We start from the raw sequence: 17884 nt of genomic DNA, 5'->3' as shown, positions 1-17884 counted from the left end.
CATCAATATCAGTACCTTGGCTGTGATATTGTACTATAGTTTTGCAAGACGTTAACATCTGGGGAAATAGTGTAAAGGCAAGTGGAATCTCTTTGTATTATTTCTTATAGTTGCATGGGAATCTACAATCATCTCAAAATAAGTTTAATTTAAAAATCTTCATTGACAATATATATTCACTAATGTTACTGAATATATTCTCAAATAGGAAAATTTGAATGCATTCCTCTTATGAATGAAAATATATGAGTGAAGAGGTCTCATGAGCCTGCTTCTTATGCCTTTCAACCTTCTGTCACTCAACCCTGTCAGTTTATAAGTGAAGCATCAGGGTGAGAAATGTAACATTCCTTACAAATTTAACATTCTTTTCCTGAAACTATACTTTGTTTTAGTAAAATCTTCTAGATAGTTAACCAGCGATGACCAGATGGTAGTAATTGATGATGGTGTTGCTGATAATGGCTGATGTGTGGTGGTGACAATGATGGAGTTGTTGGTGGTAAGATATTACAATGTTCGCACTAGATGCTAAACTTCCCAACCTGCAAAATAATTCTCTCAACTAAAGGAAAATTATCACCCCTGAAAAACAAAATTGGTTTACAATACAGGTGTCAATCAAGATTCTAATGGCTCCAATAGTGAGGACCCCAGTCTCTGGAGTGACTACTTCCCAGGAGAGGTTCTGCCTCTATGTCTATAAAAAGATCCCAAGACTCCCAATCTTGGTGACCCATTTTCAAGACTGTGTCAGGTCCTTTGAGTAAGTATAGGACTAGATATGAATATGTATGTATTATTCTCTAAATTTCTTATATTTATCTCTTGATTGTTGAAACCAACGAATTCCCTAAAAGTTCCAGGAGGCTGTGTTCCATTTTTTCCTTAGCACAGATATTTAATTGCAGATTGATAATTGTATGAGAAAAATATTTCCCCATGAACTCCTGTTTATTTCTTTCCTTTTTTTTATATTATTGTACCTTAAATGAAGGTTTACAGAACAAACCAGCTGCTCATTAAATAATTAGTACATACATTGTTTTGTGACACTGGTTACCAACTGCACAATATGTCAGTACTCTCCCTTCTCAAACTTGGGTTCCATATTTCCAGCTTTCCTGTCCCCTCCTGCCTTCTAGTCCTTGCCCCTGGGCTGCTGCACCCATTTAGTCTTGTTTTGTTTTATGGGCCACTCTAATCTTTGGCTAAAGGGTGAACATCAGGAGTGGCTTCATTACTTGGGTAAAATGGTGTCCGCAAGTCATACTTTCAGGGTTTCTCCAGTCTCTGTCAGGCCAGTAAGTCTGGCCTTTTTTTGTGAGTTAGAATTTTGTTCTGCATTTTTCTCCAGCTCTGTCTTGGACCCTCTATTGTGATCCCTGTCAGAGCAGTCAGTGGTAGTAGCCGGCTCCACCTAGTTGTGCTGGACTCAGTCTGGCGGAGAATGTGGTAGCTGTGGCCCATTAGTCCTTTGGACTATGCTTTCCCTTGTTGAATTCCTGATTCTAATGCAGCCTATTTACAAACATGCTTCCCTTCATCTCTAAATGCTTTTTATCTGTGTGCTGTGCTCTTATTGGCAGGAATCCTGAGCATCTGATGGCCTGGTAAAACTAGATTTTCATGTGGAATGGCATTTATGTCTGCTCTGCACTGAGTGAACAATGTTCACTCTTCACTGCGTTGTAAAGCATTTTGACTTTTGGAAACAGTATATTCAAAGTGGGTTTTCTATGTTTCCTATTGTTTGAAGCTACTCAGATTGGGTACAAGGGAATATGTAAGATTTTGAAAAATATATTGTTATCTGGAGTGAAATTGTTTTCTCCTGTGTAATAAAACCAGTTACCATTGAGTTGATTCTAACAATACTATGTGCCAATGCCCAGGCTGCACCACAGATCAATTAATTCAATCAGAATTTCTGTGGGTGGGACTCAGACATCAATACTTATTAAATACTCTAGGCAATTACACTATGTAGTCTATGTTGAGAAACACTGTCTTAGGTCCTCAAACCCCAAGAAAAACTAAGAAATTCCAGCCACCTAATGACATTTCATATTTTTATACATTCTGAATATTTCAAAAAAATATTTCCAAATATGCATAATCCCATGTTATTTTTACAACCACGTTGGGAATTGATATTATTAATTCCTTCCTTTTTCAGATGCAGCAGTTGACTTGGTATGCAATGATACAGGTGTAACTAACATATCACCCTGACACTGCACAAATTTGAGATAGGTATTCATATGCTCACATTCAGTGAATATTTGGAAATGGCATAAATGACAGGGAAATTTCATTTTTATTGCAAAACATAACTCCAACTTCAAAATATGAAATCTACTGCTTCTTTCTTCTAGAATAAAGGTTATCAAACATTATCCTGCATCAGCATCATCTGTAGAATTTGTTAAAGCACAGATTGTCAGACTTGGACACCATCCCCAGGATTCCTGATCCAGTATGTCTGGAGCAAGGCCTGAGAGCTGGCATTTCTAAAAAGCCCCACGTAATGCCAATGGTCCAGTGACTACACTTTGAGACCCACTGGTCTAGGAAATTTGAAAAACAGAGTGGTAAAAGTTCAAGATCCTGGCCCCTTTTCCTCTTATCTTCATGATCTCTGAACTGCTTAGGTGCTGGTCTTCCTCCCAGTAAACAGCAGGAGTGAGGGGCAGATGCATCAACAAAAAGTCTAGAAGTTTATAAATTTGATGAAATCCCATTTATCTATATTTTCTTCTGTTCCTTGTGAGTTTGATGTCATACCTAAGAATCCACTGTTGAAGACTAGGTCCTGAAGCATTAATTCTATATTTTCTTCTAATCGTTTTATGGTTTTAGGTCATACATTTAGGTCTTTGATCCACTTTGCATTAGTATTTGAATATGGTGTGATGTATGGGTCAACTTTCATTCTTTTGCATGTGGAATCCACTTGTGCTAGCACCATTTATTAAAGTTACTGTTCTTTCCCCGTTTGTTGGATTTGACACCATAGTCCAAGATTAATTGACCACACATGTGTGCGCTTATCTCTGGACTCTTGATTCTATTCCATTGTTCTATAATATACAAGAGCCAGACTGTTTTGATTACTGTAGCTTTATACAGGCAGTCTCACTTTAGGAGCACCTGACTTACAGACAACACTTCCTTGCCCTTTATTGTTATGTAAACTTGCACTCACTTTGAAATGATTGAACCAACCTCTACTCAAAACAAATTCTTCATCAAAATCACCTTCCAGGGCGGGGCCAAGATGGCAGACTAGGTGGACACTACCGCGGATCCCTCTTGCAACAAAGACTCAGAAAAATAAGTGAATCGATCACATACATAACAATCTATGAACCCTGAACAACAAACACAGATTTAGAGATGGAGAACGAACAAATATAGGGAGTCAATGATTGTTTTCAGAGCCTGGAGCCAGCGTACCAGTCAGGCGGCTTCATTAACATCCGAATAGCCTGAGCCAGATAGGGATCTGACTGCAGTTTTTTTTAGCGGATTTTCTGGAAAAACTAGTTTACCAGTGATGGCTCGGAGACAGCAGTCCATATCAAACCACATAAAGAAGCAGACCATGACAGCTTCTACAACCCCCCAAACAAAAGAATCAAAATCTTTCCCAAATGAAGATACAATCCTGGAATTATCAGATACAGAATATAAAAAACTAATTTACAGAATGCTTAAAGACATCACAAATGAAATAAGGCAAACTGCAGAAAAAGCCAAGGAACACACTGATAAAACTGTTGAAGAACTCAAAAAGATTATTCAAGAACATAGTGGAAAAATTAATAAGTTGCAAGAATCCATAGAGAGACAACATGTAGAAATCCAAAAGATTAACAATAAAATTACAGAATTTGCCAATGCAATAGGAAGTCAGAGGAGCAGACTCGAGCAATTAGAATGCAGACTGGGACAGCTGGAGGACCAGGGAATCAACACCAACATAGCTGAAAAAAAATCAGATAAAAGAATTTAAAAAAATGAAGAAACCCTAAGAATCATGTGGGACTCTATCAAGAAGGATAACCTGCGGGTGATTGGAGTCCCAGAACAGGGAGGGGGGACAGAAAACACAGAGAAAATAGTTGAAGAACTCCTGAAAGAAAACTTCCCTGACATCATGAAAGACAAAAGGATATCTACCCAAGATGCTCATCGAACCCCATTTAAGATTGATCCAAAAAGAAAAACACCAAGACATATTATCCTCAAACTCGCCAAAACCAAAGATAAACAGAAAATTTTAAAAGCAGCCAGGGAGAAAAGAAAGGTTTCCTTCAAGGGAGAATCAATAAGAATAAGTTCAGACTACTCAGCAGAAACCATGCAGGCAAGAGGGAAGGGGACGACATATACAGAACACTGAAGGAGAAAAACTGCCAGCCAAGGATCATATATCCAGCAAAACTCTCTCTGAAATATGAAGGTGAAATTAAGATATTTACAGACAAACACAAGTTTAGAGAATTTGCAAAAACCAAACCAAAGCTACAAGAAATACTAAAGGATATTGTTTGGTCAGAGAACCAATAATATCAGATATCAGCACAACACAAGGTCACAAAACAGAACGTCCTGATATCAACTCAAATAGGGAAATCACAAAAACAAACAAATTAAGATTAATTAAAAAAAAATACACATAACAGGGAATCATGGAAGTCAATAGGTAAAAGATCACAATAATCAAAAAGAGGGACTAAATACAGGAGGCATTGAACTGGCATATGGAGAGTGATACAAGGCGATATAGAACAATACAAGTTAGGTTTTTACTTAGAAAAATAGGGGTAAATAATAAGGTAACCACAAAAAGGTATACCAACTCTATAACTCAAGATAAAAATCAAGAAAAACATAACGACTCAACTAACATAAGGTCAAACACTATGAAAATGAGGATCTCACAATTTACTAAGAAAAACGCCTCAGCACAAAAAAGTATGTGGAAAAATGAAATTGTCAACAACACACATAAAAAGGCATCAAAATGACAGCACTAGAAACTTATTTATCTATAATTACGCTGAATGTAAATGGACTAAATGCACCAATAAAGAGACAGAGAGTCACGGACTGGATAAAGAAACACGATCCATCTATATGCTGCCTACAAGAGACACACCTTAGACTTAGAGACACAAACAAACTAAAACTCAAAGGATGGAATAAAAATATATCAAGCAAACAATAAGCAAAAAAGAAGAGGAGTAGCAATATTAATTTCTGACAAAATAGACTTTAGACTTAAATCCACCAAAAAGGATAAAGAAGGACACTATATAATGATAAAAGGGACAATTGATCAGGAAGACATAACCATATTAAATATTTACGCACCCAATGACAAGGCTGCAAGATACATAAATCAAATTTTAACAGAATTGAAAAGTGAGATAGATACCTCCACAATTATAGTAGGAGACTTCAACACACCACTTTCGGAGAAGGACAGGACATCCAGTAAGAAGCTCAATAGAGACACGGAAGACCTACTTACAACAATCAACCAACTTGACCTCATTGACTTATATAGAACTCTCCACCCCACTGCTGCAAAATATACTTTTTTTTCTAGCGCACATGGAACATTCTCTAGAATAGACCACATATTAGGTCATAAAACAAACCTTTGCAGAGTCCAAAACATCGAAATATTACAAAGCATCTTCTCAGACCACAAGGCAATAAAACTAGAGATCAATAACAGAAAAACTAGGGAAAAGAAATCAAATACTTGGAAAATGAACAATACCCTCCTGAAAAAAGACTGGGTTATAGAAGACATCAAGGAGGGAATAAGGAAATTCATAGAATGCAACAAGAATGAAAATACTTCCTATCAAAACCTCTAGGACACAGCAAAAGCAGTGCTCAGAGGCCAATTTATATCGATAAATGCACACATACAAAAAGAAGAAAGAGCCAAAAGCAGAGAACTGTCCTGACAACTTGAACAAACAGAAAGTGAGCAACAAAAGAACCCATCAGGCACCAGAAGAAAACAAATAATAAAAATTAGAGCTGAACTAAATGAATTAGAGAACAGAAAAACAATTGAAAGAATTAACAGAGCCAAAAGCTGGTTCTTTGAAAAAATTAACAAAATTGATAAACCATTGGCTAGACTGACAAAAGAAATACAGGAAAGGAAACAAATAACCCAAATAAGAAACGAGAAGGACCACATCACAACAGAACCAAATGAAATTAAAAGAATCATTTCAGATTACTACGAAAAACTGTACTCTAACAAATTTGAAAACCTAGAAGAAATGGATGAACTCTTGGAAAAACACTACCTACCTAAACTAACACATTCAGAAGTAGAACAACTAAATAGACCCATAACAAAAAAAGAGATTGACACGGTAATCAAAAAACTTCCAACAAAAAAAAGCCCTGGCCCGTACGGCTTCACTGCAGAGTTCTACCAAACTTTCAGAGAAGAGTTAACACCACTACTACTGAAGGTATTTCAAAGCATAGAAAAAGACGGAATACTACCCAACTCATTCTATGAAGCCACCATCTCCCTGATACCAAAACCAGGTAAAGACATTTAAAAAAAAGAAAATTATAGACCTATATCCCTCATGAACACAGATGCAAAAATCCTCAACAAAATTCTAGCCAATAGAATCCAACAACACATCAAAAAAATAATTCACCATGATCAAGTGGGATTTATACCAGGTATGCAAGACTGGTTTAATATCAGAAAAACCATTAATGTAATCCATCACATATATAAAACAAAAGACAAAAACCACATGATCTTATCAATTGATGCAGAAAAGGCATTTGACAAAGTCCAACACCCATTTATGATAAAAACTCTTACCAAAATAGGAATTGAAGGAAAATTCCTCAACATAATAAAGGGCATCTATGCAAAGCCAACAGCCAATATCACTCTAAATGGAGAGAACCTGAAAGCATTTCCCTTGAGAACGGGAACCAGACAAGGATGCCCTTTATCACCGCTCTTATTCAACATTGTACTTGAAGTCCTAGCCAGGGCAATTAGGCTAGACAAAAAAATAAAGGGTATCCGGATTGGCAAGTAAAGGAAGTAAAGTTATCACTATTTGCAGATGACATGATCTTATACAAAGAAAACCCTAAGGAATCCTCCACAAAACTACTGAAACTAATAGAAGAGTTTGGCAGAGTCTCAGGTTATAAAATAAACATACAAAAATCACTTGGATTCCTCTACATCAACAAAAAGAACACCGAAGAGGAAATAACCAAATCAATACCATTCACAGTAGCCCCCAAGAAGATAAAATACTTAGGAATAAATCTTACCAAGGATGTAAAAGACCTATACAAAGAAAACTATAAAACTCTGCTACAAGAAATTCAAAAGGACATACTTAAGTGGAAAAACATACCCTGCTCATGGATAGGAAGACTTAACATAGTAAAAATGTCTATTCTACCAAAAGCCATCTATACATATAACGAACTTCCTATCCAAATTCCAATGTCATATTTTAAGGGGATAGAGAAACAAATCACCAATTTCATATGGGAGGGAAAGAAGCCCCGGATAAGCAAAACATTACTGAAAAAGAAGAAGAAAGTGGGAGGCCTCACTCTACCTTATTTCAGAACCTATTATACAGCCACAGTAGTCAAAACAGCCTGGTACTGGTACAACAACAGGCACATAGACCAATGGAACAGAATTGAGAACCCAGATATAAATCCATCCACGTATGAGCAGCTGATATTTGACAAAGGCCCAGTGTCAGTTAATTGGGGAAAAGATAGTCTTTTTAACAAATGGTGCTGGCATAACTGGATATCCATTTGCAAAAAAATGAAACAGGACCCATACCTCACACCATGCACAAAAACTAACTCCAAGTGGATCAAAGACCTAAACATAAAGACTAAAACGATAAAGATCATGGAAGAAAAAATTGGGACAACCATAGGAGCCCCAATACAGGGCATAAACAGAATACAAAACATTACCAAAACTGATGAAGAGAAACCTGATAACTGGGAGCTCCTAAAAATCAAACACCTATGCTCATCTAAAGACTTCACCAAAAGAGTAAAAAGACCATCTACAGACTGGGAAAGAATTTTCAGGTATGACATCTCAGCCCAGCGCCGGATCTCTAAAATCTACATGATTCTGTCAAAACTCAACCACAAAAAAATAAACAACCCAATCAAAAAGTGGGCAAAGGATAAGAACACACATTTCACTAAAGAAGATATTCAGGCAGCCAACAGATACATGAGAAAATGCTCTCGATCATTAGCCATTAGAGAAATGCAAATTAAAACTACGATGAGATTCCATCTCACACCAACAAGGCTGGCATTAATCCAAAAAACACAAAATAATAAATGTTGGAGAGGCTGCGGAGAGATTGGAACTCTTAAACACTGCTGGTGGGAATGTAAAATGGTACAACCACTTGGGAAATCTATCTGGTGTCATCTTAAACAGTTAGAAATAATAGAACTACCATACAACCCAGAAATCCCACTCCTCGGAATATACCCTAGAGATACAAGAGCCTTCACACAAACAGATATATGCACACCCATGTTTATTGCAGCTCTGTTTACAATAGCAAAAAGCTGGAAACAACCAAGGTGTCCATCAACGGATGAATGGGTAAATAAATTGTGGTATATTCACACAATGGAATACTACGCATCGATAAAGAACAGTGACGAATCTGTGAAACATTTCATAACATGGAGGAACCTGGAAGGCATTATGCTGAGCGAAATTAGTCAGAGGCAAAAGGACAAATATTGTATAAGACCACTATTATAAGATCTTGAGAAATAGTAAAAACTGAGAAGAACACATACTTTTGTGGTTACGAAGTGGGGAGGGAGGGAGGGAGGGAGAGGGTTTTTTACTGATCAATCAGTAGATAAGAACTGCTTTGGGTGAAGGGAAAGACAACATTCAATACATGGAAGGTCAGCTCAATTGGACTGGACCAAAAGCAAAGAAGTTTCCGGGATAAAATGAATGCTTCAAAGGTCAGCAGAGCAGGGGCGTGGGTCTGGGGAACATGGTTTGAGGGGACTTCTAAGTCAATTGGCAAAATAATTCTATTATGAAAACATTCTGCATCCCACTTTGAAATGTGGCATCTGGGGTCTTAAATGCTAACAAGCGGCCATCTAAGATGCATCAATTGGTCTCAATCCATCTGGAGCAAAGGAAAATGAAGAACACCAAGGCCACACGACCACTAAGAGCCCAAGATACAGAAAGGGCCACATGAACCAGAGACCTACATCATCCTGAGACCAGAAGAACTAGTTGGTGCCTGGCCACAATCGATGACTGCCCTGACAGGGAGCACAACAGAGAACCCCTGAGGGAACAGGAGTACAGTGGGATGCAGACCCCAAATTCTCATAAAAAGACCATACTTAATGGTCTGACTGAGAGTAGAGGAATCCCGGCGGCCATCCTCCCCAGACCTTCTGTCGGCACAGGACAGGAACCATCCCCGAAGACAACTCATCAGACATGAAAGGGACTGGTCAGCGGGGGGGAAAGAGATGCTGATGAAGAGTGAGCTAATTACATCAGGTGGACACTTGAGATTGTGTTGGCAACTCTTGTCTGGAGGGGGGTTGGGAGGATAGAGAAAGAGGGAAGCTGGCAAAATTGTCACGAAAGGAGAGACTGAAAGGGCTGACTCAATAGGGAAAGAGCAAGTGGGAGTGCGGAGAAAGATGTATGTAAACTTATATGTGACAGACTGGATTTGTAAACGTTCACCTGAAGCTTAATAAAAGTTAATAAAAAAAAAAAAATCACCTTCCATTGCTGCAATGAAGCTTTTAGATCATTGGAAAGCCTTCAAGCCTTTTCTTACACTAAAGTAAGGCTAAAAACAAATCATAGTTACTGTTTCAACTTACCTGCACATTCAACTTAAAGACACAGTCATGAACAGACCTCATTCATAACCCAAGTCCTGCCTGTGATATGTTTTGAGATCAGGAAGTGTGAAAAAATTCTTTTTCAGGATTGTTTTGGCCATTGGAACCCTTTGCATTTCAATAACTTTGGGGATTGGCTTTTCCATTTATGCAAAGAAGGCTATTGGAATTTTGATGGTTATTGTGTTGCATTTATAAGATGGCAAGCTGCTGATTCACAGGCTACAGAGGATGATGAATCCCAAGATTGGCAGGTAAACTGTTGGCTCAAGCCTCAAGAACCAGAGGTCAGATGATGACGAGCCAGATTCAGGATCCAAAGCGAGCGCGTTGCTGGAACATCCATTTTACATACTGGAAGCGGCCCACACCACCAAGGAAACTTCCTTTCAACTGATAGACTTCTCACAGCGTATCTCATCATGGAGATTACATCATTAACATAACTGCTAATTTACATCATTACATAATTGCCAAACTACATCCTAACTGCCAAACCACTCAGAATCATGGTCCAGCCAAATTGACACACAACCTTAACCACCACAGCCCACCCCTTGTCAACCTGACACATGTCCACACCTCCTTAAACTATATATAATCTCTAAAGTCATACCTGCATGTCACATAATACAACTAACACACACACAATGGAAAACACACTAGCTCCATTTACACCTTATATTTTGTAAGTGAAGAAAAAAAAATCTGATGCACACATACAAGGAGGAAATACTCATAACAATTACAGTTGTCAATTTTGCAACTGATCATGTGGTCGTAGCTGGTATTTAGAACCACCTTCTTCCAAAGTACGGGGGAACAGGAAAGCTGGTAAAAGGGAACCCAGGGCTGAGAAAGGAGAGTGTTGAGATGTAGTGGGGTTGTTAACCAATGTCATACAACAATCTGTGTACTAGCTGTTTGATGAGAAACTAGTTTGTTCTGTAATCCTTCATCTAAAGTTCAATTAAATAAATTAAAAAAACTACATTTTTCCACCAAACATTTCAAATTCCATTTACCCTAAGCAGACACCTCAGCTGGTCGTTGTTGTTTGCCTGATGTAGTGACCCAAACCTTCATTCCTGAAGGGTTTGGGCCATTACTAGCCATGTCGGATTTGGGCTGCTGTTGTTTTTCATTGACTTTAATCACAGGATATGGTAGCACGAACAAACCTCCTAAGAGATTTTCTATATTCCAGACATACTCTTCTTTACCCCTATTATATAATATCAGTGCAATTTCCTCTTGGTAATCACAGTCAGTCACACCAACTAATACAATAAATCCCTTTTTGCCTGTTGAACCAGAGTCACGAGGAGCCCAAAGTGGCCGGGTGGCATTCTTAACTTCCAGTTCAATGGAATCATTGTGGCATCTTCGGGTAGGAACATTCCTCCCTTTGGACGTAAGACCTCTAGACCACTAGAGCACAGGGTCATGGGGACAGGAAGCAAAAATTTTGCAAGTGTGTCATTAGGGGTAATAGTGAGTGGTGCCATTCCCATTTCCATTCCTTGATTTCTGGACCCATGGATCCTGGCTATAAGAGAAACAGCACCATACAGTGGACTGCATTTTAGAGCATACACAGCCTCCTGGAGTACCATGCCCCAACCCTGCAAGGTACTGCCACCTATCTGGCACCATAGTTCTGTCTTTAGAAGGCCATTCCATTGTTCTAGAAAACCAACTACTTCAGCATAATGGGAAACACGGTAAGACCACTGATTTCCATGACCATGGCAAGCCGTCACACTTATTTGCTGTAAAGTGAATCCCTTGATCTGAGGTGATGCTGTGTGGGATACTATGACAGTGGATAAGGCATTCTATAACTCCACGGGAGATAGTTTTGGCAGAAGCACTACATGCAGAGAAGGTAAATCAGTATCCAGAGGAAGTGTCTATTCCAGTAAGAACAAAATGCTGACCTTTCCATGATGGAAGCCATCCAATGTAATCAATCTTCCACCAGGTTGCAGGCTCTTCACCTTGAGTAATGGTTGCATATCAGGCACTCAGTGTTGGTCTCTGATGCTGACAGATTGGTCAGTCAGCAGTGATTGTAGCCAAGTCCACTTTAGTGAATGTAAATCCATGTTGCTAAGCCCATGCATGACCCCCATCCCTGGCACCATGGGTAGTTTTTTCATGAGCCCACTGGACAATGATGGGAGTAGCTGGGAAATAGGATGATTGGTTTCCATAGAACATGTTATCCTCGCCACTTGATTGTTAAAATTTTCCTCTGCAGAGGTCACCCTTTGATGAGCATTCCCATTCTTCCCCACACCTCCTTGTCATCAATTTTCCAATCATATTCCTTCCAAGTCCCTGACGGTCAAGTCAAACCATTATTCACAGCTCATTCATCAGTATACAATTGTACATCTGGTCACTTCTGTTTCCAAAAATAGTGAACAATCAGATACATTGCTCAAAGTTCTGCCTATTGGGTGAATTTGCCGTCACCACTGTACTTCAGGGACGTCCCAGAAAGGGGATGTAGTGCTGCCACTGTCCACTTTTGAGTGGTGCCTGCATATCACACAGATCTGTAATCCTGGCACAAGTTTTCTCTTCTTCAGCCGACTGCTCATAAGGAACTCCTTGTTAGGCCGTAAGTGCAGACTGGGAAAGAACAGGTAATGAGACAGGAGTCGGGATGATGGCCATTTGGACCACTTCCTCATACATCTTACTTGTGGCTTCAGGTCCTACGTGGGCCCAATCTCGTATATGCCACTTCCATTTAATGAGGGAGTTTTGCTGTGCAAGTCTGACTTTATGGCACTGTAGATCAGAGCACACTCAGTTGATGATGAGCAGCTCAGGCCACGTGGTGACTTGGTGGCCTGTGATTACAGGTCCAGCCTATACTAGGGCTTAGAAACAAGTCAAATCCTGTCTCTCAAAAGAAGAATAGTTATCTGCAGAGGATGGCAGGGCTTTGCTCCAAAAGCCTAAGTACCTGCACTGTTATTCATCAACAGGGGTCTGCCAAAGACCCAAATAGCTTCTCTATCTGCCACTGACACTTGAAGCACTATTGGATGAGCTGGATTATATGACCCAAGTGACAGAAGAGCTTACATGGCAGCCCAAACTTGTTGCAGAGCATTCTTTTGTTCTTGGCCCTTACCAAAACTAGCAGTTTTTTGACTCACCAGAAAAAAATAGGCCAGAGTAGCACACCCAAATGAGGGATACGATACCTACAAAATCCAAAGAGGCCAACCAGGCATGGTGCCTCCTTTTCAGTTGTAGGAGGGGCCAGATGCAACAACGTTTCCTTTACTTTAGAAGGATCAACCCAATATATGTCACACCACCAGGCCCCTAGAAATTTCACTGAGGTAGAAGGTGCCTGAATTTTTGTCAGGTTAATTTTCTGCACTCCAGCATGCAAATGTCATACCAATAAGTCTAGAGTCATTGATATTTCTTCCTTACTAGGTCCAATCGGCATAATGTCATCAATGTAATGAATCAGTGTGGCATCTTGTGGAAGGTAAAAAGATACTCAAGATCCCTCTAAATTATGACATAGGGATAGAGAGTTGATATGCCCTGGAAGTAGGATATTGAAGGTGTATTCCCTGACTTGCCAGCTGAAGGCAAGCTGCTACTGGTGGTACTTTCAAACAGGTATAGAGAAAAGCATTAGCCAGATCAACAGATGCATAGCAGGCACCAGATGTTTTAGTTTGCTCAAGCAAGTGGAAACACATCTGGAACAGCAGCTGCAATCAGAGATGCAAGCTGGTTAATTTTTTGATATCCACTGTCATTCTTCAAGATCCATCTGTTCTTTGCACAGGGCAAATAGGAAAGTTGAATGGGGATGTGGTGGGAATCACCACTCCTGCATTCTTCAAGTCCTTCATGGTGGCAGTACCCTCTGCAATCCCTCCAGGAATGTTGTATTGATTTTTGTTCAGTGTTTTCCTAAGCAGGAGCAGTTCTAATGGCTTCCACTTACCATTTCCTACCATAATAACACTTACTCCACTTGTCAATGATCCAATGTGGGGGTCTTGCCAGGTGCTGAGTATACCTATTCCAATTATGCAATCTGGACCAGGGGAAATCACTACAGGATGTGTCCAGGGATTCATTGGACCCTCTGTGAGATGGACATGAGCTAAGATTCCATTAATAACATGACCTCCATATACCCCTACTCTGACTGGGCCACAACAACGTTTTGGATCTCCTGGAATCAGTGCCAGTTCAGAGCCAGTATCCAGTAAACCGCATAAAGTGATTATTTCCTTTTCCCCAGTGAATAGTCAGTTTCGTAAAAGGACGTCGATTTCTGTGGGAAAGAATGGGGGGAACATTAACAGTATTGATTTTTGGAAGTGCAGTGAGTTCCTTCCTCATGGGGACCTGACCTCCTCTTCATTGAAGGGATTGTGGGTCTGTAAACTAGCTTACGTCTAGGAATCAAATGAGGGGCCGTGACTCTCTATTCTGGAAATTCCAGTTAGACTGCCATTCTCTTGACCTAGAATTCTTCCACTTGTACACTTCAAGTAAATATTTCCAATCTATTTCGCTCCTAGGGACGCCATAACTAAGTAGCCAACGCCATAAGTCCATATGAGTAAGACTATTCTGATTACTGCTTTGACTCTGCTGTCCATTACAGTAACCATACCCACCTTGTCTTTGTTGACTGAGTTCTGCCATTTGGCCTCTACCACCATTGGGTCCAATGAGCCCCACTGTTACTAGGTGTCTCCATTCAGTTAAGGAAATTCCCTCTGTCAAATTGAACTTACAAAAAATAGCAATCCCAGCACTTTTCAAGGATGCTACTGTTCCCTTCAGAAGTTTGTTCCTCACCGTTGTGCTAAAAGATGTGTCTTCTCGGCACTCCATGTGTGGGTCTGTGGTTCTAACCTGATAAATCCACTCTAACATTCCAGTTTACGTGAGTCTTTGGATCTTTATTCTACAGTTTACCAAGGCAGGTCTGGCACTTCAACTTGATTTCGTGTAGGCCACAGCACAATCTATGCTTCAGTGAAACAACCAAATAAACAATTAGATCTTTTCCTGGCCTCTTGAACTGAAACACTGAATAATGAATCTGTGCTTAGTGGGCCAATATCAACAAAAACACACTGATGCAAATTTATTTTCCTTGCACCATCGTGCCACACCTTTCATAGCCATTCCCACACATATTCCCCAGGCTTCTGTTTGATCGTATTAGAAAATTCAAGCAGTTCTTTTGTAATATAGCGTACCTCCTCCTGGGTCATGCTTCATACTTCAAATTTTGGAGCTCACTGGGACACAAGCATAGTTATAAGTCTAAAAACCTAAATGGGTGGTGGTGATTTATTCTGAGAACATACAGCAATGTCTTACAAGGCACCTGCCTCAGGTGATGACACAGGCAATGACTCAGACACCTCTGCAGGGGATGACACAGACCAAGAGTTTCATACACACCTGGATTAATCTCATCAGATAGGGGTGGAGGAGCTAATGGTTTTACTGGGGAGCGTGGCTTAGCATACAGAGATGGAGTAATCTCTTCAGATGGGAATAAGAGGGCTGGATCCGTTGGCAGGAGTGATTCAACAGAATTTAGGGGATCAGTGTTCTCAGCTTCCTGGTTACCTGCCTATATATTCCCTTCCAAGGTTCAGGATCCCATTTCTTCCCAAACAAAGCTCTCACTTTAACTTCAGACAAAACTCGAGGTTGGGAATTCAGTTGGCATTGTATTTCAGCCACTCTTACGATAAGACTCTGTGTTTGGTTTGCTGCAATATCAGCTGTGTTACTATAAGTAAAGCTTTCTTTCAAGGCACAAATAGGAATTTTGAGGTCATTTATGCAGTGGTTGAGCTCTGATTCTGAAGCCCTGACCTCATCTCATTCTTACACCACTTTGTCTAGCAAAAGGAAGACCAACCAATCAGCTTCCTTATACTTCTCATTATGACAAAAGTGTAGAAGTGCATCAAACATGCGACCACAAAGAGTTTTCAGGGATGGGACCTATATTGATATACCCGAGATCAAGGATGCCTTACTCTCCTTCTTCTATCCCATACCTCTTCTGTGATTAGATCCTCTTGTTTTTACCACTTCAATGTCCTCTGTTCCATCCTCTTCTAAGAGAAACATTCTTAAATGCCCTTTATACAAATTTAAAACAGGGAGCACTAGGTATCTATATATTAAGTATAGAGTAAAACATATATTACTGAATATGCATATACAATCTCTGGAGGATTCATAAGAAATTGGCAACAACTGTTGCTTCTAGGGAGGGTAATTTAGAAATGGAATGACTAGATGGGAGGAAGACATGTTTCCATTAAATAACCTGAGGTATACTGTTTCTTTTTTCAAAGTATACAAGAATAGGCCAAATATATTATTTTTTAAATAAAGTTAGAGATGAGCCCATTTTCTCATTTCTAGGAGATGAAATAATTTGCTTAAAGTCATGAAAAACGTAGAGGAAGTGTTGACACCTAGATGAAGGAATTACAGCAGGGAGAGAACTAGGATTTATTGAGTACCTCACACTTAATATTCTCAAAAGCCCCACGAGGTCTGGAGTATTTCCTCACTTTTAAAAATAGATTAGCATTCAGAAACATTAAGTAATTTGCCCAAAGTCACACAACTACAACCTACTGAGTCAAAATGCAAAACTTGAACTGGACTATGGAATGGAAAATGATACTAGTGAAGATCGAGCTTCTTGGATCACGTAGATACATGAGACTATGTTGGCATCTCCTGTCTGGAGAGGAGATGAGAGGGCAGAGGGGGCCAGAAGCTGGGCAAATGGACATAAGCAAAGAGAGTGGAGGGAAAGAATGTACTGTCTCTTCAGGGGGAGAGCAATTAGGAGATAAGAGCAAGGTGTGTATAAATTTTTGTATGAGAGACTGACATGATTTGTAAACTTTCACTCAAAGCACAATAAAAATTAATTAATTAAAAAAATGCAAAACTTACACCCTTCAAAAGACAGGATTACTACTTACGTTTTATGGCCTATTCACCTCAATCACCTAAAACTCACCCCACAGGTCTCAGAAGTCAGTTCTCTTTTACCTTTCTCTGATGACTAAAGCCAAACCTTCTCCCAACACTCTTAGTCTTGTAATCTGTGTCATACCAAAGGGCAAAACTAAACACTCATCCAAACCTCCCATTTTCCCAAAAGAAGATAACTTTCCAAAGGAATCGCTCTTAAACATCTCCACAACACTCAACACATCACTGATTTTCAAAAAATCTTTACTACTAATAAATCATTTAGATCAAAGAGTTCCAATGTATTAAATAAAGCTGCACTTCTCTTTACACAATGCTGTGGAATTATAAACCAGTCCTGAGATGAATTCTTTCTTTCCCATATATACCTACATAAGAAGTACTATCTGCTATTATTGTTGTTATACTTGTGTGCCATCTAGTCGATTCTGACTCATAGTGACTGTATAATACAGGGTAGAACTGTCTCATAGCTATCTGCAGTGCCTTAATATTCAATGTAGATTACCTCTTCTCCTTAGTGCTGCCCTGAAAAATAAATAAACCAAACCAGTTGCCATCAATTCCAATTCATGGTGACTCTATGTGTATCAGAGTAGAACTATGCTATATAGGGCTTGAGATGACTGAATGTTAGGAAGTAGACTGCCGGGTCTTTCTCTTGAGGCCCCTTGGGGTGGATTGGAACCTACAACCTTTCCGTAAACAGTCCAGTGTGTTCAATGTTCGCACCACTCAGACACTCCAATAACTAACTAAAAAAGCAAAAACCAAGCCCGTTGCCATCAACTCGATTACAACTCACAGCAACGATATGGGACAGAATAGAACTGCCGCATTGGATTTCAAA

Source organism: Loxodonta africana, chromosome 15 (assembly GCF_030014295.1).
Source record: "Loxodonta africana isolate mLoxAfr1 chromosome 15, mLoxAfr1.hap2, whole genome shotgun sequence".
NCBI lineage: Eukaryota > Metazoa > Chordata > Mammalia > Proboscidea > Elephantidae > Loxodonta > Loxodonta africana.
This window is presented reverse-complemented; position numbering follows the sequence as displayed.